The sequence below is a fragment of the Monodelphis domestica genome, chromosome 8 (assembly GCF_027887165.1).
Source record: "Monodelphis domestica isolate mMonDom1 chromosome 8, mMonDom1.pri, whole genome shotgun sequence".
NCBI lineage: Eukaryota > Metazoa > Chordata > Mammalia > Didelphimorphia > Didelphidae > Monodelphis > Monodelphis domestica.
The window spans coordinates 27,390,241-27,417,991 of NC_077234.1; the positions used below are offsets into that span (position 1 = coordinate 27,390,241).

The 27,751-nt window shown below is 34.0% G+C and overlaps 1 pseudogene; it reads right to left on the reverse strand.

Annotated features, from left to right (window-relative positions):
• Positions 1 to 723: 723 nt before the first annotated feature.
• On the reverse strand, positions 724 to 27,570 carry LOC100617153 (ras-related protein Rap-1b-like; annotated as a pseudogene).
• Between the last annotated feature and the right edge of the window lie 181 nt (positions 27,571 to 27,751).

The following is a 27,751-nucleotide window of genomic DNA, read 5'->3' on the forward strand; positions in this document are numbered from 1 at the left end:
ACATGTGAAACAATCACTAACTGGCAAAAGTACTAAACCTGCATATTTGGTATTGCAAATACACTTATGCATGAGCAAGCAAGGGATTCGCATTGAGAATCTACAGCTGCAGAAGCCTGGAAATGATGTACAAAATTGTTAAATCATTGAAAAAATTATCTGAAAATATACACTTCTTGTTGTAGACTCCCACTATACACACAACTATAAACATGGTTCCCTATGTAAACAAAAAGAAACATACAATATAAGATTGAAAAGTCTGGACATTTCCTTCCCAACAGATATTAAAGGCAACGTCTTTCATACTGAGAGGACTATGTTATTTTTAAAGACAAGATCACTGTCTCCACAGGATTTTTAAAAAAAAATTAAAAAAAAAACTATATAGTTGTGTTAATCAAAGCACTTTTGTGCAATAATGATGACCTTGTATTTCTTTTAAAAAATTACCATAAGCTACAAATATCAAAGCAATAAGTTATCTGGAGTAGTATATATAGGAGCTCTTTGGACATTATTTTTATTATGCTAAAATAGTGGTGCTTTTAGGATTTACATTATTGTACTCTCCAATAGAAAGCATTGGACATGTTAAGGTACACCATTTTCAGACATGTACAACATTGGTGGATGAACAATGTCTCTTACCAATAATACTGCATGTAGCCTCTGGTTTTACCAGTTGCATACTCAGAGTATTATAAGAAAAAAATTTCTTGTGACACTGCAAAGTGATTAGAATATGCAAACTAATATAGGAAGTTTTCATCCACTTCTTAAAGGGTACCACCACAGGAAAGTCCGCTTAAGATGCTGGAAGATTTAATAAAGTTGGAATGCTGCTGGCACTGTTGAATTGGGCAACAGTTCTTCAGACCTGGCTCAGAGTTACAATGCATCTGTATATTAAAGCAATTGACATGATGACTTTTTACGTGCCTTCCCAGGCATTGGAGTTTTTCTGTTAATTTGCCGGATTAGATTATAAAAGATCTCATTAATGTTTATCTTTGATTTAGCAGAGGATTCTAAGAACACACAGTTGTTTCATTGTCTTGCTAGGTTCTGTCCTTGTTCTTTTCCTACAACTCTTTCATCTTCCAAGTCACACATATTACCAACAAGAATCATTGGCACATCATCAGTGTCTTTAAGTCAAAGTATTTGTTCTTGAAGATCTTGTAAATCATTAAATGTTGACTGTGCTAGGATAGAGCAGACTAAATAGTTCTGTTCCTGCAGTGTCCAAGATTTCAAGCATGCATTGTTGAGCATCTACTTCAATTTGCTTTCTATAAGAATCCTCTATTGTAGGATCATATTTTTCAACATATATTACTTGAAAAAACTGTATAGTCAGGGCAGACTTTCCAACACCCCCCACCCAGCCTAGAAAAACTAGCTTGTATTCAAATATGGTAGATGACTGCAGTCGACACTTCAGTATTCAGGGAGCTGCCGCTAAATCCCCCAGAGGACTATCTCTGCAGAGCCAAGCTCTCTCGCACTCATCATCTCTGTCTACGCTCTAAGGTTGCCAAGGCAGGTGGGTCCATGGGACTCTGCCGCTGCTTTATAGCATAGTTTGAGATCTGGGACTGCAAGATAACCTTCCTTTGCATTTTTTTCATTATTTCCCTAGATATCTTTGATCTTTTGTCCTTCCAAATGAACTTTATTATGTTTTTCCTAATTCAGTAAAAATTTTTTTTTGGAAGTTCGATGGGTATGGCACTAAATATGTAAATAAGTTTGGATAGTATGGTGATTTTTATTAAGTTAGCTTGTCCTACCCATGAGCAGTTAATATTTTTCCAATTGTTCAGATCTAGTTTTTGTTGTGTGGAAAGTGCTTTGTAGCTCTGTTCATATAGTTCCTGTGTTTGTGTTGGCAGATAGATTCCTAAGTATTTTATATTGTCTAGGGTGATTTTAAATGGAATTTCTCTTTCTATGGAAAAATCTCTTGCTGGGATGTGTTGGAGATATATAGAAATGCTGATAACTTATGTGTTTATTTTGTATCTTGCAACTTTGGTAAAGTTGTTGATTATTTCCACAAGTTTTTTAGTTGATTCTCTAGGATTCTTTAAGTAGACCATCATGTCATCTGCAAAGAATGATAGCTTGGTTTCCTCATTGCCTATTTTAATGCCTTCAATTTTTTTTTTACTTCTCTAATTTCTACTGCTAGTGTTTCTAGTACAATGTCAAATAATAGAGGTGATAATGGGCATCCTTGTTTCACTCTTTATATTATTGGGAATGCATCTAGTTTATCCCCATTGCAGATGATGTTTGCTGATGGGTTTAGATATATACTGTTATTATTATTAGGAAAGACTCTTCTATTCCTATATTTTCTAGTGTTTTCAATAGGAATGAGTGTTGTATTTTGTCAAAGGCTTTTTCTACATCTATTGAGACAATCATGTGATTTTCTTGGTTTGTTTGTTGATATGGTCAATTATGTAGATAGTTTTCTAATATTGAACCATCTTTGCATTCCTGGTATAAATCCCAAATGGTCATAGTGAATAATTCTTGCGATTACTTATTGGAGTCTCTTTGCTAGTATTCTCCTTAAGATTTTTGCATCTATGTTCGTTAAGGAGGTTGGTCTATAGTTTCCTTTCTCTGTTTTTGACCTGCCTGGCTTTGGAATCAGTAACATATTTGTGTCATAAAAGGAAATGGTAGAACTACCTTTTTGCTTATTATGTAAAATAGTTTGTATAGTATAGGGATTAGTTGTCCTTTGAATGTTTGATAGAATTCACTTGTGAATTCATCAAGCCCTAGGCAATTTTTTTTCTTAGGAAGTCCATTGATGACATGTTCAATTTCTTTTTCTGATATGGGACTAAGAATTCTATTTCTTCTTCTGTTAATCTAGGCAATTTGTATTTTTGTAAATATTCATCCATATTACTTAGATTGCCATATTTGTTACCATATAATTGGGCAACATTGTTGTTAATGACTGTCTTAATTTCCTATTTATTGGAGGTATGGTCTCCCTTTTCATCTATGATACTGTTAATTTGGTTTTCTTCTTTCCTTTTTTTATTAGATTGACCAGTATTATTTTTTCAAAATACCAGCTTCTAACCTTATTTATTAGTTTAATAGTTGTTTCACTTTTGATTTTATTAATTTATTAATTACTTTTATTGAATTATCATTTCTTCATCATTGTTATCCTTTGGTTTGATTAAAATACATCTTATATTCACCTCCATCAACTTCCTTCCCTCCCCTCTCTTATGTATGCCCTCCCATTCTGTGATTTAGTCCCATAGGAAGCATTGATTCATCTAAAGGCTGAGTTTTTGTGAAGTTTAGACAATGAGAATTTGGACCTGTTTCTCTGTGGTCCCTTCTCATTGACTTTCATTTTAATCTTCATCCCCTTTGACCTTTAGAAAACAATATCTTAATAGCCTTTCAATAGTAATATGTGTGTGTGTGTGTGTGTGTGTGTGTGTGTATATATATATATGTATATATAATTTTGGTAGTGTTAGAATTAGCTATATTTTTATCCTTCTTACATTTCTGTTGTATGAGGTGTTTGAAATTATTTGTTCAAATATATTTTTTTTCTTTCCTCAAACCCTTAAAATGTTATTTTAAATCAAAATTCATATTTTTCATTACTTCAACTTGAGTTTTCAAAGTTTGGTAACTTTTGGTGCATCTTGAATTATTTTACTCTCCTCTCCTGTATTTTATAGTGGGTAAATAAAATTGTCTGGCATTATTCAAGTTTCCTTTCTTTCATTTTAAAGGCTTTCCTCCCCTAATCACTTGCATAATTTGTTGTCAATGTATCTGTTAAATTTATCCACTATATGTCTTGGTTTTTTTGGTCTTTTTGTTGTTTCTTCTGGCTTTCTGAGAACTCATTTGATTGACACTGTTTAAAAAGTTCAGAATTTCAAGAATATATTCTATTCATTAATTATGAGCTATTACAATATATGAGCATATTTTATATTAATATAGTGTCTTTATATACTTTCTGTGTATACTTAGATATACAAACACATATATATATTACATACATATATATATATAGTTTTCACATATATATTTATATATCTCCCCCATTTCACTTTTCTCCTCCTTAAAAATGCATAGATCACCCTTAGAGATTGATAAATTTGGTCTTATGTACAATATGTTTTCATTTACATTATTAATTTTACTTCTCTTCTTCCAGATGATTTCACTTCTATATAGTGGAATTAATTCTTCTTTTCTTTATTTTTAGAAATTTGTTACTTTTGATTGTTTTTTTTTCTGCCAAATATGTATCTTGTGTAGTTCATACATTTCTCTTTTGCAATTTGTATTTGTCTCTTAAATCTCTTAGGAACATCATGCTGTGGTCCCATGTTGTTTTGGGAGTGCACAAAGTCTTCTGATTCATTGTGTCCTTCATTTTCTCTTCTCTTGAAATATTTATTCATAGATATCTGGACTTTAGCTGATTTGGAGACTATGTTCTCTATTTTTGTTAATGCCTTGTTGCTTTACCTGTTTATAAATTGAAGTTCTTTTTCAATTAAGTTTTATTCCCTCTGAGATATTTGGTAATTTCATTATTTTCCCCTATAATCTCCTATTGCTCAATTTCAATCTCCCTTCCCTTGGTGGTAATTTCCCTAGAGTCAGGCTCACATCTAATGATGTGTCAACTTCCTCTCATGCAGATGAGTTCCCATCTCTTGGGCCTCACTTTCAGACTCCAGTGACTTATGGAGTATAGAACTTGACCCAAATGGGTTATTTATTTAAAGTACATATTAGAGCCAAAACAGATATATACATTTCCTGGCTATGTTCCCTCTATTCTTTGATTCTTTTGATAAACTTTATTGTAGCAGAGTGCTACTGTGGTACCATGCCAGCCTAGAATGCATCTGCTTCCCCTGTGGAAGCAAGGGCAGAGCTACATTTTGGTTTAAGTTTCTTGGATCTTACAACTGTGCTAGAAAAGAATATAAAGTTCACTTTGTCCTAAAATAAAATGGAAACACTTAACTTCTAGAACACTCTCCCTGCTTCATGTTATGGAACAAAATAAGCTACCAATTAATCACTTTATCTTCTAGTATTTCTTCTAAATTTCTGGTGTCTATAGTTCATAACACCCAGTTTGTCACATAATAGCTACATAGATAAATGATAGATATCTGGTAGATAAATGATAGATATATGATAGATAAATGATAGATAGATAAAATTAGATATGAGATGGATAAAGATAAGACATAGATGATATATATATATATCTGTGAAGGTATAAGTGTATAAATATACACATGTATATTCATTCATGTTTTTATATGTATATAATATATGTGTGTGTGTGTATACAAAAATTCACCTGATGCTTGAATTATGGTAATAAATTTTCAAGGAAACAAATTAAATAAGATACTCTTCCATCCACAAATTTGTATTCTAACAGGGCAAGAAAAATATATAAAAAGAAGCTTTAACGTGATAGTGGGGAATGAGAAGTATAAGGCAACCAGTAAATAGAAGGAAAATAATTCCAGAGATTAAAGTTCAGAAAAAAAGATTGCTAGCAACCTCCTTAAATACTAGTCTGAGTGGACAATCAATGATCAAGAGAGAGGCTATTAAAGCAAAAAAAAAATTGTCCAGGGTGGTAATAGTATCAATATTACTATTAATAATGATAGAAAGATGGATAGATAAATAGATAGATAGATATGTAGATAGATAGATAGATTTATAGATAGATAGTAGATAGATAGATAGATAGATAGATAGATAGATAGATAGATAGATAGATGGATGGATGGATGGATAAATAGGAACATTCACTTTGAGTCCCATCATCTCTCTTTAGTGATAGTGAATATAAAAATTTGAACATGAAGGAGATCCAAAAGCAGCAGAGAAACTTTAAAAATTTCAATTACATCTTCCTCTTGTTAGGTATCACCTCACACCTAGCAGATTGACTAACATGACAGCAAAGGAAAGTAGTGAATGTTGGAGGGGATGTGGCAAAGTAGGGACATTATTTCATTGTTGGTGGAGCTGTGAACTGATCCAACCATTCTGGGGGGGAATTTGGAACTATGCCCAAAGGGCACTAAAATCCTGTCTGCCCTTTGATCCAGCCATAGAGCTGCTGGGTTTGTACCCCAAAAAGATAATAAGGAAAAAGACTTGTATAAGAATATTCATAGTTGTGCTCTTTGTGGTGGCCAAAAATTGGAAAATGAGGGGATGCCCATCAATTGGGGAATGGCTGAACAAATTGCGGTATATGTTGGTGATAGAATACTATTGTGCTCAAAGGAATAATGAAGTGGAGGAATTCCATGGAGACTGGAACAACCTCCAGCAATTGATGCACAGTGAAAGGAGCAGAACCAGGAGAACATTGTACATAGAGACTAATACACTGTGGTACAATCGAAGGTGATGGACTTCTCCATTAGTGGCAATGCAATGACCCTGAACAATCTGCAGGGATGTAAAAAACACTATCCACAAGCAGAGGATAAACTGTGGGAGTAAAAACACCCAAGAAAAGCAACTGCTTGACTACAGGGGTTGAGGGGACATGTCTGAGGAAAGAGACTCTAAATGAACACTCTAATGCAAATACCAACAACATGGAAATGGGTTCAAATCAAGGACACATGTGATACCCAGTGGAATTGCACGTGGGCTATGGGAGAGGTGGTGGGAGGGAGGGAAGGGAAGAAAAGAAAATGATCTTTGTTTCCAATGAATAATGTTTGGAAATGACCAAATAAAATAATGTTTAGAAGGAAAAAAATAAAATTATACCAAGTTTGATTTAGATTTGTTTAGAGGAACACAATTTATGAAGCCTAACAGTAATGAGAAATGTGACCTACTATTTTTTAAATGTCAAATTATTTGGAATTTATAATTAGGAAATTAGGAAACTATTATTAGGAAATTAGGAAAATATTTGAAATATTAGTAATTAATGTCAAAAAGGTTGGGAAGAGATGGGAAGAGAAGTTAGACGTTTATATAAATTTCAACAAAAATATTTATTCATTTACTTTCTTACATGCAGATTTGCATGTCATTTCAATCAATTACATTTCTCATACTTTTAATACTTTAAAATATGATATAATACAAATAACTTTCTAGAACTTTTTCAAAATAACATAGAGGTGCATATTAGGCCAATTTTGTGATGAATAAGATTTTTTTTCTCATTGGTAATATTAGTGGCATTTTGATTGTAAAGCAGGAATTTCATTCGTTTAGTTGAATTCACAGTATAGAAACTCCATTCACTAAAGCAGATGAGAATATAGATATTCCACGGCCTTAGAGAATTTCCTGTGAAAAAGTGAGAAATCAAGTATTTTGACCATAGTAATTCATGCAGTATATGTCATGGCAGAACTTGACATCAGTTTTTCCTAATCTTAACAATTAGTCCCCACGTAGCCTTTCTAGTATTTTTAGTGTATTTTTGTAAACAAGCAAACACATGTATATTCTCTATACATATTTATACATATATCATTCTTTCATGCATATATGAAAGAATATACATTATGCATTATGTCATAATGTATATTATATTAATATATATTATATTGTAATTGAATGTACCTTAAAATGGCGCTATTTGTAGAACATCTTTTTCTCTCTTCATTTGTTTAGTTACCATCTATAAAAATCATCATCTGCTGACATCCATTGCAAATGCTCTGTGGCTGGGAAATAAAAAAAAAAAGTAATATCAGTTGATGTGAGTAGAGTGCTATATTTTTTGGAAAAAAAGCAATAAAGGAAAAGAGCAAAAACTTACTTTCCTCTGCTGTAACAAAATGCAGATTTTTTCCACGATCACGTAAAATGTATGAAACTTTTGTCCACCACAAGACAAGTGAAATAAATAACTTTCATGAGTCTATGTTTGGAATATTTGTTAAAAATAATAATATTTGATTCTATGAAGGACTTTAAAAAGGTCTTTGAATAATGAAGGGAACAGTAGAAATTAAATAAACCTGATAGCTTTTATTTGTTTTATTGCCAAGATATTTTATGGCCCGACAGCAGTTGCAGTGTTTCCCTAATTTTTGCTATAAAAGGGAAGTAAAACAACAGTTTATTGTGGCAATACTTCATATTGGCCTACTTCTGTAAATTGTCTTTAAGCTCTGGGGTAAAGACGAGAACATTCATGTTTTTAAATTGGATACAAAAGCTGTTTCTCTGCTGTAGCAGCTAGGGCATAAATTGCTACATGGAGACTCTCCTATATGTCTCCACATAGTGCTGCTCAGCAAATTGTAAACATTTTGGGGCTTGTTTTACTTTCTGCCTGTTTAGTTAGTTTCTGCTGAACGTTTTTAAGGGTAAACTATGTCAGTACAATTTTTGGGTTCCCTGGAAAGAGATTTTGCTCGTTTGCTTTCCACGTTTCATAATACAGTTTTGTCAATTTCGAGGTATTTTCCAAATGTTAATTAAGTCACACAGTTTCTCCAGGGGAAAGGCGGGGAAGGAGAAAGGAAAGTGGTGAGAATTCAGCAAATTGTCCATGTTGAAATTATGGGTAAGTGGGTAAATATGAAATCACTATTATAGCAGACACCTCAGATAAAGGCAAATATACTTCTCATTTATATAGTCTTTTAAATCTGGCAAAACACTTTATGAATATTATCATGTTTTATTCTCACAAAACAATGGCCAATAGTTACTATTATCAGACCCTATTAAAGATGAGAAAACTGAGCCTGAGATAATTACTTGCCAAGAATGACACAAATAAGCAAAAGTCTAAGCTGGAAAAAAATATATAGGTATAATTTTGAACCCTCTACCCCTTTGACTGTACATTTAATTTCTTTAATTGCTCCCCTTTCCCAATGATGCTTAATTAAATCTTACCTTCCATTTTAGATCCTCTTAATCCATCGAACTCAGAAGTTGCCTGGTCAAACAAAATTCTCACAGAGAATAAAATATATCAGATGTGTGGTCATCAGTCTTTCATTGAAGAATGTCATCGAAGGGAATTTCCTTGGCTCCTGAGGCAGCTCATTATATTCCAATTTCATTCCAGAGGAATATGAAAAAATGCATTTCAACTCTCTTCGAGGTGGTAAGTGGAGTAGTAAATAGAACTGAGCCCAATGTCAAGAAGAAAGGAATTCAAATTCAGGTTCTAAAACTTACTAGCTGCATGATGCTGGGGAAGTCACTTTTGCTCAATTAGCTTCAGTTTGCTCATCTGTAAAATGTAGATAATAATAGTGCCTGCCTCTCACAATTGTTCTGGGAATAAAATATGATAATAAATACAAAGCACTAGTGACTTAGCATGTAGAAAAATATTAGTAAATGTAATTTATTATTATTTTTGATGGGGTGTTTGACCGTAGTTAGAATGTAGAATAATTTCTCAGTATGACTGGGCTGGTTCTGCTAAGTTGTCTTTCTATATTCTAATAACTGCTTAATGAAGTGATGAATCAAGGGGGTAATGGTGTAAAAATAAATTGTAGACTAGAATTATGACATGAAATAATTAATTTGTTTTTTGATAAGGAGTTGTGTACAATAGAAGCAATCCTTAATGCTATTTTAAAGATTTACCACAGCAATATAAACCACTTTTATTCATTTCTTCCTTGACAGCAAATCAAACTCAAACTCAGCAGATATTTCTTAAATACTCACTATATATACCAGTCACTAGGCTAAATGCTCCAGATACAAAGAAGAAATGAAATTTTCGCTTTCCTAAAGGATCTTATCCTCCACCTACAGACAACTGCTTTAAAAGTGTTAAAACAGGACCCTTCCCCTAACGGAACCTTTTACATGATTTAAGATTACAGTTAACATTATCCTCTTCTCATTTGGTTCTCCATCCACAGCACAGCAAGATTTTGAACACTAACTAATTTAATTCACACTGCCCTGCTCTTTTCCCTCTTCCACCCATAATTATACTTGTATCTGACTCTAAAATCTTCAAGTTTTTTTTCATATACAAGTAGATTACAAAGACTTGAAATTTCATGGTTCTCTATTGAGAGACAGATAAATGAAACTGAAGAAAAATTATTTAATAGTTATTAGGTTTTAGATAAAGATGAGATCTTCAAAAATCAAGTGGTCCAGAAATAGTTAGATGGACTAGTGGATATAATGCCAGACTTAGAAATGGAAAGTCTCCAGTTCACTTCTGACCTCAGACACTTTCTAGCTGTGTGACCCTTGGTAAGTCACTTAACCACCATTGTCTAGCCTTTACTGATTTTTTGCCTTGGAATCCATACTTAGGATCAATTTTAAGATAGAAATAAGCTTTTTTTTATTTTATTTGGAATGTATTTTTATTTTTTTATTTTAAACATTATTTTATTTGGTCATTTCCAAACATTATTCACTGGAAACAAAGATCATTTTCTTTTGCTCCCCGCCCCCCCTCCCACCACCTTTCCCTCTCCCATAGCTGAAGCACGATTCCACTGGTTATCACATGTATTCTTGACTTGAACCCATTTCCCTGTTGGTATTTGCATTAGAGTGTTCATTTACAGTCTCTCCTCAGTCATATCGTAAGCTTTTTTTAATAGAGTGTCCAATCTTTTCTTTAAACACATTAGGATGCAAAGCCTGAGAATTGTAGGATTCTACAAGAGCTGGCTGGGTGAGAATTCTAAGGGGTGAGAGAAAGCAGTTTTTCAATTGACTCTCAGTCAGTCTGGAGTCTGAAGTTCAAGCCTGAAGGTGTGGATCTGGTACTCTCCTTGGACAAACCCATCTATCAAGCTGCCTGCCTTATAATAACATCAAGCAAAGGTGAAGAGGAAGTTCCCCATTCATTCTGGTGGACAGAGTGATTTGGAAGAGGATTTCTCTCTCTCTGGAGATTCTAAGGACTCTGCAACTGGATCTCTGCTGCCTGACTCACTAAGGACTCTATGAAAATCTAGGCTTTTTGTGTGGATTTATCCTTAGCTAGATTTAGATTTAATTTAGTTTAGAGAAGCTTAGAAAGTACCTAAGGTGGGCTAAGTATCTTGGGTTAATTAGTAAGCTCATCCATTATCCTCTTTCCTTCTTCCATCATTCCCTCTTTGTTAATAAACATATTTTATTTAACTGTGTTTTCTTTATCCTACACCCTTTCCCCTTGCTTAAATTCCCCATAACAGTATCTATGGCCAAAGTTACATCGATATTAAGTGCACTACAAAATCCAGATCTACTAACTACAAATCAAGGATTTTCTCATTTAATTGTGGAATTTATTTACTATTTATAAACCAGACAATGGATGTTTTACTAGTTGAGGCAGTCAGGAGGCATGGAGGATGCTGGAGTCAGAGTCAGGAAGATGTGAACGCCAATCTGTTTTACTTCTTGTGTGTTTGGGCATCATATAACCTCTGCTTTCCTCAGCTTCTTAATCTGTAAAATTAAGATAGTAATAGCACATGCCTCCTGGGGTTGTTATGAGAATCAAATTAAATGATACATAAAAAACTTTGTAAATCTTCAAAATATTTTATAAATGAAAGTCATTAATATTATAACTTTAATAGATTGGTAGCCACCTTGATGTGTGTTCCCTCCACCTGTACCAATCTCCTGGAGTTTCAATCATCATCTTTCCAAAATTTCTGCAAAGGCATGGGACTCTTGTCTATGATTGGATGAAAGGAACATTTGGACTGTCCATTTAGTGTCCCTTACTGTATCTGTATGACCACCTTACCTTTCTTCTAAGTCAGTTTTTGTTGATAAAATGCTTTACATTTTTCATTGTCTCTGAACAATTCTTCAAATGCAAGGTACTTATGATTGACATGCATCTCCATTTCCATGAATAGAAATGTTAATTCTTCCCTGGTTCTCCCAGATACTGGTGCTTTCCAATCAAAGCTACATTCCATTTACAGTTTGTCTTGGATATACTAATATGAATATATATTGTCTTCCCTACCAGAATGTCAAACTCCAGAAAGCCAGCGTCTGTATGTATTTATTCATTGTGTACATATCAAAAGATCCAGATATATATGTGATTAACAAATGTGGGCAATTGATTGAGAGTCTTGTATTCTATGGTTTAGTTGTAGAGTAGTAATGAAAAAATGATATTAAAATGTAGACCTGTCTTTCTGCTGTTATTTGAAGCAATTTACCAAAAACAATCCTACACTTCACCCTACTGTTCAACTATAGGCCTATTTGTCTAATCTCTTGATTCCCTAGGGAACAGGAGAAATATTATTCCTCATAGCACTAGGCACTTTCCTTAGAGAGAAGAGGAGAAAGAGTATTCTATCACATCTCCATTCTACTCCTCCACCAATTCCTACCAATTTTACACTCTTCTGAACTCTAGAAGTCCCTTAGAAAGCACCTCTCTGGGGGCAGCTGGGTAGCTCAGTGGATTGAGAGCCAGGCCTAGAGACGGGAGGTCCTAGGTTCAAATCCGGCCTCAGCCACTTCCTAGCTGTGTGACCCTGGGCAAGTCACTTGACCCCCATTGCCTACCCTTACCACTCTTCTGCCTTGGAGCCAATACACAGTATTGACTCCAAGACAGAAGGTAAGGGTTTTTAAAAAAAAAAAAGAAAAAAAAGCACCACTCTGTGGTCAAGGACTTATGGACAGTGAAAACTTAGAGAAAGTCACTTCTCAAGGATCATCATGACTTCCTGTTTACAACCTCTCTATCCTGATGATTTTAAATTCCTGGATGCATTCATTTAAATTCACCTTCAACATATACTAAGTACCTTATTTTCATTTCCTCACTCCCACCCCCAAACAATGTCCCTACTCTGAGACTGTTGACCATTTACATTTTGACTGATTTGCCTGATTAACTAGTAGAATAAAGTGGGAGAGTTGGATTGCTCCTTGTCTCCCACTTTTTTTGTGCTCCTTCTTCTAACACACTTCTTAATATATTTTTTCTCCTTTGAGGTTCACCCAGTCCCATAATTGTTACCTTGTCAAAATTCTGATACTGATTGTCTACCAAACTCCAGAACATTCCCTATTTTCCTTCAAATATTTAAACACCTTGTTCCCCATTTTTTATCCTCCTCAATTCCTCATAGTAAGGGATTCTGCATATATGATGATATTCCCACAAACACACACACACACACACACACATACACACACACACTCACACCAACACACAGCCCACATTTACTTAAGTTATTCATTTCCAATGACCCACTTCTACATCTTACCTTACCCACAACCAAAGATGGTCATATCCTGGGTGTTCCTCTACCCAGAAATATACAGTGTTCATGAACTTTAAAAAAACTCTTATATGATCACAATTTCTTAGTATTTTACTCTCTCTTCTCTTAGCTTTAACTCTTTTCTTCTTCATACTGTGACCTCTGGTTCCTCAACCCTCACTTCACCACCTCACACAGGTCCTCATCTCTGAACTAGATATCCTCTCACCCGTTACTCATTTTACCCCTTTGGTGAACTAGTTCAACTCTACACTATCCTCTGCTCTTTGGTGCCTTGGGATCTATTTATATCAAAAATCTGTCAACCTTCCCTTGTGTTATTTCCACAGTACTATGCCTTCTCTTCTAAATGTGTGCTGATTAAGAAAACTGGAGAAAAATAATTAAATCAATAGATGTGACATAATTTCACTCACGTCCTCAGAACATCAAAAAATACTTTTATAGTTATCATAAATATTATTTTTAGGAAGAGAAAGAAGAATAAGTGGCATATCTTGAGAAAAGTAATATTTAAGACAAATTAAAATGTAAACATTCAATAAATCATTCCCAAATTATTTTTAACTATTCACTTTGTGCCAGAGTTTGGGTTCAGTGCTACTAAAATAAAAAGTACACTATTCCTGCCATCAGGTAGCCTCCATTTTATCAAGAGAAGACATATTATTACATGAGAACAATGAGAAAAAAGATTTCCCCATCACCTGGTGTAGGGGTTTGGGAGTTGGATAAGGGATGGGGAAAGATGTGGAAATAAGTACAGTTTCATCCTAGAAATTGGTCATGAGTAAGAAAACTCACTCCATGCAGACTCTTCTCATAATATCCTTCATAACTGAGTTTAGCCTTCTCTACATGGATCTTGTCTCCCTGTTTCAAAATTCTTTTGTTATTGATAATATTAATGGGAAAAAGTTTATTTTTACATTTTTCAAGGTATCTGCTCTGATTGAAGATTCTCATTATGATGCTGGAGAGTAAACCTGAATAAGCCATTTCTACAGATATTGTTTCTAAAGTAAATTTTACCTCTAATGTAAAGGTATTTATGATTAGAACATTTTCTTGTAAACTTGTCATTTTCAATTTAATTTGAGATATTTTGTTTTATTAATAAAAGTAATGAAAAACATAGAGATTTAATTGATAGGTTATTAAATATGCAGTCATTAAAAGAAGCCTTCTTAGAGACTAATCAGGAGCTCAGTAGTGGATCCCTACTATTTATTCTTTCCTTGAATTCCTGCCCATCCCTGCTATCCTCAATTTCCTATGGAAGATCATAACAGACAGTCCCAGTAAGTCCAAATGAAAAGACACATGCTCACCCACACAGGAACCTAGACATCAGTAGTGGTGTAGTAGGGATGTGACATTTCCCAGATTGTGTCAAATCATCTCTGACTGCATACCTGTAGAGCTCATTTTCTCCTGTTGTGATAACAATACACCCCCTCACAAATCAACTTTTCTACCAGATGGCTTCAAAATATTATTCCATTTTCCTTCTTCCCACCTTGTTTATGGTTGTGTGAGCAGGCTGAATAGAGAGAAATTGCTTAGGAATACTTTGACTTCTAACATGATCCTGCTATGTCAGCCAAGTTGAGGTTTTGGAAACTCTGTGCTGGGAAAGTTCAAGACAGGAGTCATTGGAGAGAGACAGAACATCACTTCTGCAGCATGGATGAAAATTTCAGATGAGTGAAGAAATATCAAAAAGATTTGAGGATGCTCTGGTGATTGAGATGTAACCCAGACATTCATATTATACATTCAGGGACAACATAATTTCCCACACTGCTTCTTAATTCCCATGCTGAGAGTCTCCCAATAATGACCTGGGATTCTTCTGAAGTTTTTTTGGAAGATTCATCACTCCTCAGTAGAAAAGTTGAAGGAGATGAAGATAGTGGACTTTGTATTTTTCTTATTTTATCATTTGTTATTATGGAATATGTATTGTTAGTACAATATCATGGAATAGATAAATTAATCAATAAACATCTATTCATTTTGTTCCTACTTGTGATAAAAATGCAAAGATGTAGACATTCTCTGCCCTTAAGAATCTTATATTACCTTGAATAGGGGGATAGAAGGAACATATTCAAGTATAACATATCCTCAAATAAATTATAGGTTCTGAGAGGATATGTGTGTATAAATATATATCTATATCTATATTCATGCACACAAAATTATATATAAGGTGTATCCATGCACATACATATAGATGTATACCTATGCATATGTATACATGTGTGTCATATGCAAACATATACATTCTTCTTGGCATACAACTCCAGACAGTGATCATTCCATTAATTCTGAATAATTCATTGAAATATCACCTACAGTGTTACTATAGTGTTTGAGTACAGAAAAAGAAAAAGGTCCCCATGACATAGTGCACTACTAGAAAAGTAATCACCATTTTGTCTCCCTAAAGACAACTTTGCTTTGAGAGCTACTCACTGAATGCTAATTACCATCCCCAAATCACCATAAATTGAATAACACCTTCCATGTCTCTTATTTTACCCCCTGTTCCTTATCTAAACATTTCTAGCTCTACTCCAACTACCTTGCTCCTTGATGATTACCTTCCTTAGTCTTCCAGTTTCCTTTATTTTTTTTCTTTCCCTTAGTAGAATGTAAATTACATTAGCATGGGAATCATCTTGTTTTTCTTCCTTAGTCCTTTTTACAGTGACTAGAACAATCAATTTTAATCAGTGTTTTAGTTATATATCCATTCATTCATCCATCTATCCATCTATCTAACCATCTACATATCTGTCTACACATTTCTCACCTTCTCTGTTTAACTAGTCAAAATAATGCTGATTGAGAGATGGAAGTGAACATCATTTACATCCATGGCACAAACAATATTGTTATTAGAAATGGCTCTTCAAAGAAATATGACATTAGTGGCACTTTTAAGTTGTCATTTATTTTATTTTATTTTCATGTTAATGAAGTAGGGGTAAAATGGGGAAGGGATGACTCCATTATTAGGGAGAAGATTTTATTCTGATAATATTACCACATTGATTCCAATCAGTCTTTTAAAGGTGATTTTGGGTTCTTCTTTTTCCTTTTCACTTGTTCCTCTACCACTCAAATGAATATGCAAACATAATAATTTGGTGACAACTTTAAGTTTTGTGTTTCCAATGAAGACTTGTTTAAGACCTCCTCAGGACTTATGAGAAAAAACACTATCCACATCCAGAGGAAGATCTGTGGGAATAGAAAAACAGAAGAAAAACAACTGCTTGATCATATGGGTCAATGGGGACGTGACTGGGGATGTAGACTCTAAATGATCACACTAGTGTAATTACCAGTAATATGGAAATAGGTCTTGATCAATAACACATACAAAACCCAGTGGAATTGTGCATCAGCTGCAGGGGAGGGGAGGAGAGGAGGGAAAGAACATGAATCATGGAATTATGGGAAAATATTCTAAAATAATTAATTAAATACAAATTTTCAATAAAAAAGGACTTCTTGTCATCATATTAGTACATAAGTATTGTCAGACTCATGCTACCTGTCAGTCTTAAGTGCCAGTAATTAATTGATAAGGTTTCTCACATGAGTTATGTGATTTACTTGGGTAATTTCACTGTGGTTGGCAGATAATTTCCCTTGGAAGAAGGACCAACTCCAAACAAATTATTTTTAATATAAAAATATATTAGGAAGAGAATAGGAGGCACAGAGGTCCAAGCATCATTTACTTATTAGCAAGGTTAGCAGTTGCCCATAATAGGGGTCAGGTTCCTCAGGGACCAGAGACATACCATACAATAAGAGCAGCTTTTTATCAATTTGGCAACAGACGTCTATTAGATAAGGTCCACTGGTGTCATCTAAACTACAATTGTGATTGGTCCATAATTACGCTGTCTTGCAAAGGAGAATTGTTGCTAGAATCCAAAACAAAAGGGGAAAACCAGAGTTGAACAACTTCCCCTGGAAAGTGCCCAAACAGATATCCCACTCTGATTCTTATAACAGGTATGTTCTTTGATAAGGCAAAAATAATCTGTTGACCTCATTGAATCATATTTCATGATTTTTCCTTATCTTGCTTAACACTCAGGACCAGTTTTCCCTTAACTGGATTGCCTCTTTTTCATTACATGTTGACATAATTTTAATACTCATTTTCTAAGATTTAGTGATCCATGTTTTCTCCTTCCCACTTTCTCTTCTCCCTCTCTTAGCAAGCAGATAATATAATATAGTTAATACATGTGTTATCATGCAGTACATACTTCCATGTTCATAATATTTTAAAAGATAAATAGTGTAAAAATGGTCTATATCTAATTTCTACCAGGCTGGTTTCCTTTTTTACAACTTTTTTTTTCTTTTATGAAATAGTAATGTTTGATCCCAAAAGCTTGGATCTTGACTTTTATCAAACATAAGGTTATTATAATTTTACTACCTTTTATTTTCCACTGATCTACTTTTCTTTTTCTTGGGCAGTACCAGAGAGTTTTGATAATTAGTGCTTTATAATAATATTTGAAATCTGGTATTGAAAGGAAGGAAGACCTCCTTCCTTTACTTTTTCATGGATTCCTTTGATATTTCAGATTTTTTGTTCTTCAAAATGAATTTATTTATTATTTTTCTCTAGTTGAATAAAATTATTTTTGTTAAGTTTGTCATAAAATGAGATTTAAGCAAATTAGACAAGCAGAGAATAACAACAAACCAGGGGCCATATTATGTATAGGATATATGAATAAGAAAAATTATAAATTAATAAGAGATAGAAAGCATTGTGAAATGTAATATTAATATTTTGAATGCATTAAATATTTTGTACAAAAAGTCATAGAGCCAGGATTAGAACGAAAGCAGAAATTTAGAGGGAAATTATAGAGTTTCTTAGCTAGTAGTCTCATATCCAAAATATATAGAGAATTTTGTCAAATTTATAAGAATATGAACCATTCTCCAACTGATAAAGGGTCAAAAGACATGCCTCTTTTTAGATGAAGAAATCAAAGTTATATATAATTACAAGGAAAGAATCTCTATATCATTATGTATTTGAGAAATGCAAATTAGGCAACTTCAAGATATAATCCCACACCTATGAGTTTGGTTGAACTGGCAAAAGGGTGAAATGTCAAATAATGAAGGGGATATGGCACTAATACACAGTTGGTGGAACTGTGAATTGATCCAACCATTTTGGAGAGCAATCTGAAATTATGTTCATAGAATTATGAAACTATGTATAAATTTTGACCCAACAATACCAGGATGTTTTATTTTCTAAGGTGATCAGGGGAAAAGGAACATAAAAAGAATGTTTTAAATATTTACAGTAGCTTTTTTTTTGTTTTGGCAAAGATTGAGGGCAAGCTTTTCAATTGGGGAATGAGGTAAACAAGATGTGGTATTTGATTTTTATGGAATACAACTGTGCTGTAAGAGATGATGTGCAGGTTTATTAAAAACATAGAAATACCTACCTTAAATTATGAAGGCTGAAACAAATAGAACTAGGAAAATGTTAAATTCAGGAAGAGAAATACTACTTGAAGAATGACTCATATATATTCACTTCCAGAGAAAGAATTTATAAATAGAAACAAATAAAATCTCTGTGTATGTGTGCATTTAAAAGATTCCTTCTCTGATATGGAGTGTAGGGGAGATTGAGAGATATCTAGGACTCAAGGGAAAAAAATAACTAATAGTGAATTGATTTAGAAAGAAAGAAAATAAATATGGAAGAATGACGATGCATATTGCTTATACAAGCAAAAAAAAAATCTCATGATGGGGGTTAAATTGAAAAATACCATACTCTGATATGCATTAAGACTCCATTGGTTCTTTCTATACTGGTGGATAGCTCATGGGTTTTATTATTTTAGTTGTTGTTGTTGCTTTGGTTTGTTTGTTTTTTATGTGTCTCTTGAAGCTGTCTTGAATTCTTGCAATGTTGATAATATATTATTTGCAGTTAATCATCATACCTTACAGTTATTTTATATAACCTTTTCCTGGTTCTCTTCACTTTATATTACAAACCCTTTACAGGTTACATTATTATTGTCTCATTTGTCATTTCTTATGACACAATAATTTTATATTACAATAATGTAACATGACTTGTTAAGCCATTCCTAAAGGATAGACAGACCCTCATTTTCTAGTTCTTTGCCATCACAAAAAGAGTTGCTATAAAACTTTGCACAAGTGGATGCATAGTCTCTTAAGCAATTTTCTACCAAGAGTTATACAAAATAAATACAAATCTAAGTCCTAGAAATTGTTTAAAATGATTACTAAAGCTCTACTATTAATTAATCAATAATCCATAATATAAAGTTTACATTGAAATGGTATCATCTATTTAATTGCCTTATTGGATTCCTATCTATTATCTCCTATACATTATGTCCTACGTGTATTAAGTAGTAAAGTAGATGGAATCCTGGACAAGGATTCAGATAGACCTTAGTTCAAATCTTTATTCAGACTCTAATTAATTGTCTTACCTGAATAAATAATTTGAACAGTCACTGTTTTTCCAACTATTAAAAAAATGAAGACAATAATGGCAACTAAATCATAGGGTTGATAGAAGAATTGAGTTAAATAACAAATATAAATGACCTGAAAACCTTATAGTCTTCCATAAAGGGTAACTATGATGATGAGGAGGAGGAGGATAATTTCATACTTCCAGGGAAACAAATATCACTACTAACAATATTTGATTTTCCTGAAATCTCTACTCTAGAATTCCACTCTCTAGATGGCATCCTATCATCTAGACTTTTCCCTCTCATATCTTTCTCATCAATATTTTCCCATCCCATATTTCATTTATCCAAACCTTTTCTTAGCACTATGGTAAATTGGATTAATCTTCTTAATATTAGGGTTAGAAGACCTGATATATTTTAAGGTTAATTTTTTTTAATTTGAATTAATTTATTTAGTCAATTTAAACCATTATTCCTTGGTTACAAAAAACATAGTATTTCTCTCCCTCCTCTCCACCCACCCTCTCCACAGCTGATGTGCAGTTTCATTGGGTATTACTTGTGTCCTTGATCAGAACCTATTTCCATATTTTTGGTGTTTGCATTAGGATGTTCATTTAGAGTCTACATCCCCAGCCATATCCCCTCAACCCATGTTTTCAAGTAGTTGTTTTTCTTCTGTGTTTCTACTCCCACAGTTTTTCCTCTGAATGTGGTTAGTGTTTTTTCTCATAGATTCCTCCAAGTTGTTCAGGATCACTGCATTACCACTAGTGAGAAGTCCATTACATTCGATTGTACCACAGTGTATTAGTCTCTGTGTATAATGTTCTCCTGGTTCTGCTCCTCTCACTCTTCATAGATTCCTGGAGGTTGTTCCAGTCTCCATGGAATTGCTCCACTTTATTATTCCTTTTAGCACAATAGTATTCTATCACCAACAGATACCACAATTTGTTCAGCCATTCCCCAATTGAAGGGCATCCCCTCATTTTCCAATTTCTTGCCACCACAAAGAGCGCAGCTATTAATATTCTTGTACAATCCTTTTTTTTCCTTATTATCTCTTTGGGGGTACAAACCCAGCAGAGCTATGGCTGGATCAAAGGGCAGTCTTTTAGCACCCTTTGAGCATAGTTGCAAATTGCCCTCCAAAATGGTTGGATCAGTTCACAACTCCAGCAATGCATTAATGTCCTGACTTTGCCACATCCCCTCCAGAATTCATTACTTTCCATAGCTGTCATGTTAGCCAATCTTCGAGGTGTGAGGTGATACCTCAGAGCTGTTTTGATTTGCATCTCTCTGATTATAAGAGATTTAGAGCACTTTTTCATGTGCTTATTAATGGTTTTGATTTCTTTAACTGAAAATTGCTTATTCATGTCCCTTGCCCATTTATCAGTTGGAGAATGGCTTGATTTTTTTTTGTACAATTGGTTTACCTCTTTACAAATTTGAGTAATTAGAACTTTGTCAGAGGTTTTTGTTATAAAGATTGTTTCCCAATTTGTTGCTTCCCTTCTAATTTTGGATACATTAATTTTGTTTGTACAATAACTTTTTTAATTTGATGTAATCAAAATTATTGATTTTACATTTTGTGATTTTTTCTAACTCTTGCTTCGTTTTAAAGTCTTTCCTTTCCAAAAGATCTGACGTACTATTCTGTGTTCACCTAATTTGCTTATAATTTCCTTCTTTATATTCAGGTCATTCACCCATTCTGAGTTTATCTTGGTGTAGAATGTGAGATGTTCATCCAAACCTAATCTCTCCCATAAAGTCTTCCAGTTTTCCCAGCAGTTTTTATCAAAAAGTCGATTTTTGTCCCCAAAACTGTGATCTTTGGGCTTATCATAGACTGTTTTGCTGAGGTCATATGCCCCGAGTCTATTCCACTGATCCTTCTTTCTGTCTCTTAACCAGTACCAAAATTTTTTGATAACTACTGCTTTATAGAATAGTTTGAGATCTGGGGCTGCAAGTCCTCCTTCCTTTGCATTTTTTTCATGATTTCCCTGGATATCCTCAATCTTTGGTTCTTCCAAATGAACTTTGTTTTTTGTTTTTTTTTTCTAATTCATTAAAAAAGTTTTTGGTAGTTCAATGGATATGGCATTAAACAAGTAAATTAATTTCGGTAGAATTATCATTTTTATTATGTTAGCTCATCCTACTCATGAGCAATCAATGTTTTTCCAATTGTTTAGATCTAGTTTTAATTGTGTGGAGAGTGTTTTGTAGTTGTGTACATATAGTTTCTTTGTTTGTCTTGGCAGATAGATTCCTACATATTTTATATTGTCTAGGGTGATTTTAAATGGGATTTCTCCTTCTAATTCTTGCTGCTGAGATGGGTTGGAGATATATAGAAATGCTGATGACTTATGTGGGTTTATTTTGTATCCTGCATCTTTGTTAAAGTTGTTGATTATTTCGACTAGCTTTTTGGTTGATTCTCTAGGACTCTTTAAGTAGACCATAATATCATCTGCAAAGAGTGATAGCTTAGTCTTGTCATTGCCTATTTTAAACCTGGTATATTTTTGTTTAATCTGCCTTACAATAGAAGGTAAATTTGGACATAACCATCTATCTATCTTTCTATCTATCTATTTATCTATCTATCTATCTATCTATCTCTCTGTCCATTCATCTATCCATCCATTGATCTGTCTGTACATCCATCTCTCCATCTATCTGTCCATTCATCTATCTATCTCTCTATTTCTCTCTTACTTTGCCTCTATGTTTATGAGCATTCTGCTTATATAGGCATGCTATATGTATACATATATATATACATATATATACATATATATATGCATACACACAAATATATACACATCAGTAAATGTTAAGTAAATACCTATGTTCACAATTAATTTAAAAATCTAGTAATAGAGTTGGGTCAATGAAGCAATGATAAAGCAAAGGCATATATGCGTCACCAAATATTTTAGACACCATGAAAGGCAGTGTGACTTTTACAGTGGATGGGTAAGAAGCCAAGACTAAATAAAAAAAAAATCTTTTAGTTAAATGTGGGGCATCAAAATTCTTCTGGATCAGCTAGGACATAGACAAGAATTCTCAGTTGGAGTATGGAGAGTTGAATTTCCAGATGAGGGCTACCAGTGTGATGATATGTGTAAGAGATAATCTGGAGTATTAATTAAAAGCATACAAAATGATTTAATATTAAACAGTGGTGTATCATTCAAAATGATGATTTTTGTAACTGTGAGTTCCTAGAAATAGGATTATCTACAAGACAAACAGGCAAAGTAAGAGGTAAGTCTTGAAGAAAGTAATAAATTTAATTTCTAACAATAGTCAAACGTGACAATGAATGAACAACAACAAATATTTAAGGACTGAATTAATAGTTGGCAAATGACATTGATAGGATAGATATTATATATCAAGGTTTTAGGAAAACTTTTTATAGAGTATCTTAAATCATTCTTCTACAGAACACTGAGATAGTGATTATCTGAGAGCAAATGTGCTCAAATTTGTTTAGATGGTCATATTTAAAGAAGAGTTATTGAGAGTCAGCGGAGCAGCAGATATCTAATAATATATATCAGGGAACATGTTTAGCCTTATGCTGTTTAACATTTTTTATCAATGATTTCCACCAAAATATATTTGTATACTGATAAAATCTTTGGGTGACCGAAGATTAAGAACGATAGCTAATATACTGGATGGAAGATTCCTTGGTCATGAAACTAACAATAATAAAATCGTCATCATTATTATCCTTGTCATCATGCTGTATGAATTAAGCATTTTCTGCCCACTAAGTACTGTGCTAAGCATGGACCACTAGGGGATGAGGCAAAGGGCCCAGGGTCCAGAAGACTTGAGTTCAAATATGGACTCAGTCAATGACTATATGAACTTATTCAAGTCATTTGCCCTGGTTTACAACAATTTTCTCATTTATAAAATTTATAATTTCATATGTTATATATGTTGCATGTAATTATAATTATAATTATAACACTCATAATATAATATAAAATTTATAAAATGAACTGGAGAAGAAATGACACACAGTTCCACTATCTATGCCAAGAAAGCCTGAAATGAGGTCATAAGGAGGCAGCCACAGCTGAGAACAACTAATCATGTACTAAACACTATTAATACAGGCAAAGGTAAAGCAACAGTCCATGCTCTCATGGAACTAATTTTCTGATGGGGGAAACAATTAGATGGTTAAGGTATATAGATTTTGAGTGACAGATAATGAGGCACTGATGGAGAAAAAAGAGAGGAAAAGGCAGATTTACAGAATTCAGATTTGAGCTGAGCCTGGAAAAAACCAGGGAAATGAAGTTTGATACAGACATATATAGAGTCTCAAATCTAATTACAAAATAAACAAAACAAAATAAAAACAATAAATTCTTAATTGCATTAGAGGTAGAGGCAGTGTAAGACAGGAGTTGTGAAAAGGATCTGGTTCTAGTTGAAGTGTAAACATAATATGTCAGTAATGAGATGGAGCAGCAAAAAGAAAAACAAATGAATAGTGACGTGGACTGTATAAACATATATATTAATTACAGGAATTGGGAGATGGTGAGATTTGCTTTATTCAGATTTCACTGACTTTATTACTGTGCTTTTTCCTGGGAGCTATCATATAAGAAGGCTGTGGATAAGCTAAAGAATGTTCCAGGGAGGAAAATAAGATTGTAACAGAGGGAGCCATAGCATGTGAGTTTTTGTTTCTGAAATTGGGCATGATATAACATAAGCTTTTTGAGATTGGGGCTGTTTCAATATGGGTAATTGTAACCTGTGCCTAGATTTCTTGGGCACATAGCTGGGCCTTAAATGCTTTTTGATAATTTAATGATTAATGTTTAGCCTGGAGAAGATACGACTTGGAGGGATTTAATAGTTTTCTTCTAGTTTTTTTAAAAGTTGGCACATAGAAAAGGGAAAACATTTATTCTGTTTGCTGTTAGAGGGCACAACCTAAAACAATAGAGGGAAATTGGAAAATTAAGCCTTGCTATCAGGGAAATAATCCTGAAAATAATGAGAGTTATCCAAAAGATGAATGGCTTGACCTGCAAGGTGATGGGTTTCTCTTCTTTTAGATTTTCATTCACTTGGGATATTAGAGTAATTTGTTTTTGTTTTTGTTTTTTGTTTTTCAGTTGGTTTGCTGGTTTTTATGTTTGTTTTTGCAGATTGTGAGGTAGTCTTTTCTTTGGTATTTAGCACAGTGTCTGGAACAAGTTATTGTTCTTCATACTTGAAGAAAACCAAAATGACATTATTGCTGATGTTTTTAGACTTTCACTTAAATTGAAATTAAATGAGGCAGATTTACACAATGCCATCAACCTCCCTCTCTCTTCCAGTCATTAATGTCCAGTGGCAAGACAAAACTCAAGGTGACTGGTGATGGCCCACTAAGCAATGGGTGACATTGCTTTCTTCAATGTTTGACCAAGCTTTAAGAGCTCCAGAGACTCCCCTTCCTCTACCTTCATGACCATTGGATCAAATTGTTCTCACCCCCTACTTCCACCACAGAATATCTTCTCCATACTGGGTTAAATACCCCACTAACTTACAGCCAGATTTTACGTCCATTGGTTACCTCAATCTGGTTTTAGCATGCCGGCCAAAATAATTTCCCTGGGTTGTCCCCTCATTATGCTACATCTTGGAGGAGTCCCAGGAGACAGGTGGGTGGAAGGTGGATCCCAGAGAAAAAAAGCCCTGATGTAGGGCTAGGATGTCTGCATACCAGAGGTACCACTTTTCCTTGAACATCCCATACACCCATGTATCCTACTTGGAACATTGTAGTTGTTTAATAAACATATTTTGTCTGACTATAAAGGTATTTACATCCTTTTCAACAATCAAATTATGTGATTCTGTGATTTTAAGATCAAAACTGATGGAGTGGGATATATTTATCCAATATCACATGGGCTATCAGCAGCATTATTACCCAAATATCTTTTGGTTATTGTAATAAAGTTAATAATCTGTGGAACTATTTCAGGTTGCAATAACTGGAATATAGTCTGGCAGTGACTAGAGAGATGCTTGGGGAACCTGTGAGTACCTAGTTATAATGGAGATAGAGGTACTTCTGAGAGATAGAGAGATGCTACTAGAGAGGGTACTCTGGGGTTGCCTACTGATCACTATTTATGGCTAATAGATCAAGATATTTCCTACCCTTCTCTTCCCTTCACCTCCCAGTTTCCACCCATGCCTTTCTGCCTCCCTTTCCCCTCCCCCTTGTCTTAGTCAGCCACCTTCTAAGTAACTTAGGGGAACTATGAGATTTCAGAAAAATATTCTTTACTCTTCTATTCTCAAGTAAAGTGGTTTATTGGGAACAACAGGATGGAGAACTGAGGTAAGAGGGATAGGGCTGCCCCTAGTCTACAAGGAGAATTAGGAGAGTTTGGGAAATGTCAGTCCAGTAACAACTGTGACTCAGGGACAGTCAGAGAAATGGAGGACAACTGTTAAATCTTATTTCTTCTTCCAATTACACAAAATCACCAACAAAAATTAATTTCTTCTCAGATTAATTCCAGAAGCCCTCCCCCCCAAAAAAGTTCTTTCAACCTAGGACAGAAGAAACTAGACTCCCTTGGTCAGGAACACCAGAGAAGAAGTCTCTCCTTTGGTTAGTAACCCCAGAGGAAAAAAACCCAGTTCATCTCCTCTGCTCAGGCTCCAACTGTCTTTCCTGGGAACATTCTGTTTTTGGAATCTTCACCTTGATTGGCAGATCAGGTCCCCAGCTTTGTTTATTGCATGCTTGAAATTCTCTCTTCCTCCATGCCTCTTCCACATTAATCATCTGTTCATCTATCTTCTATACTTTTTTCTTCTAGTTTCCAAACTTTGAGAAACTACCTGTTATTTTTTGGTTGGAAGTTCATTGACCATGACCCTTAAAAGCCACCCTGACAAAACCAAAACTTGTTTTTCATGTTCTGCTAATATCAGGTTTATTTTCAATTATTACTAGACTTGCAAAATATTGAGCTAAATTAAATAAAATTCCATATTCATTAATTTTATCCAGAGTGATAGGACAAGATGTCTATTTCCCTTCTCAGCATCTATTACCTTCCTCACATGGAATGAATCATTTCTGTTTTTTGAGATACTCTTAAATGTAAAGTCTTTCTTTTATTTTTTAGTGGCATACATTGAATAAAGGAAAATTATCCAGCTTAAATAAACTTCTTCCAAAAACATTGGGATGTTATCTATTTTAGCCACCCTATTCTTAAGTTAAATCCCTCATATTGAATAATTTGGAAGGCTTAATAGTGTTTGCCTATTTTCCTTTGATTAAGCCTTATTCATATTTACCCTATCCCTTATGACCCCCCAAAATAGTTCATCTTTATATACCAAGATTGTATCTACTTCATTCAATTCAATTTACTAATCAATCACTAAGTGTCTCCTATATTCCAAGCACTGGACAAAGGAATAGCTTCAGACTTATGGGCTGTGCAAAAACAAGGCTTGAAGCTGCTACCTCTACTGAAATTGTGACATCATTCTTTATCCTACCTGTAAGCCTCATATTCCAGTGATTTGTGATTCTTACTTACTTTGAGCTTCCAATGACCTCCTGAACAGGGTATTACAAATCCCAGATCAGTACTAGGTCGAGAAGAGGCGGGCAGACCCCTGTCCTCCATATTTATCTGTATGTGTATATGTCTATAAAGACAAATTAGGAGTCACAAGATAAATATAGACATAAGCTATAGAATGGTGTGATTCAAAGGGGAAAATATTCCTAACTATAATAGTGATTTAAATTGGAAGGGCCAATCTGAGGATATATTAGGGCTGTTCTGAACAGAAATCTTCAAGAAA